The sequence below is a fragment of the Carlito syrichta genome, unplaced genomic scaffold (assembly GCF_000164805.1).
Source record: "Carlito syrichta isolate Samal-C Ts95f unplaced genomic scaffold, Tarsius_syrichta-2.0.1 Scaffold302431, whole genome shotgun sequence".
In the NCBI taxonomy this organism is placed as follows: domain Eukaryota; kingdom Metazoa; phylum Chordata; class Mammalia; order Primates; family Tarsiidae; genus Carlito; species Carlito syrichta.
In genome coordinates this window covers 104,691-105,389 of record NW_007246527.1, presented here as the reverse complement: position 1 = coordinate 105,389, position 699 = coordinate 104,691, and positions in this window count along the sequence as shown.

The following is a 699-nucleotide window of genomic DNA, read 5'->3' as shown; positions in this document are numbered from 1 at the left end:
CAGTCTGGGCGACAGAGTGAGACTCCAACTCAAAGAAAAAAAAAAAAGACAAACAAACATAAATGTGATCACATTATTCTCTTGCTTAAAATCTTCATGACCCTTAGAGTAAAATCTGTTTTTTCTATCATGACCTAAGAGACCTTACGTGGTGGAGTGGAGCACTGCATGTCCATCCTATGCCCCATCTTCATCTGTTTCTCACTGCACTCTGGCCACATGAGTCTTCCTGCAATTCATCAAATACTCCATGCTCTTTCCACATACCATTCCCTCTGCCTCCCCACTTTCCTTACATGGTTCCCTCCCTTTTGTCCTTTTTGTACAATTTAAATGTCACTTCTTCAAAAAGGCCTTTCCCAACCACTCTATTTAAATAGTCTCTACTGTTATTATCTATCATATGCCTTTGTTTCCTTCATACTATGCTTTGTCAATTTGAAATGGTTTCAATCAATTTTTCCCCTCTCCCCCATTATACTAATGTTGCAAGACAGAGGGGATCTTTCCGTTTTATCCACGGATTCCCCAGTGCATAGAATGTCCTCATGATATAGTAGGCCCTCTATACACAGTTGTTAACTTAAAAATAGGCTAATGAAGGAGTGATCACCAAATATGTGCTGAGGCTACTGGGGAAGAAAGGATGAGATACAAAAATCTTTTTTTTTTTTTTTTGAGTTGGAGTCTCACTCTGTC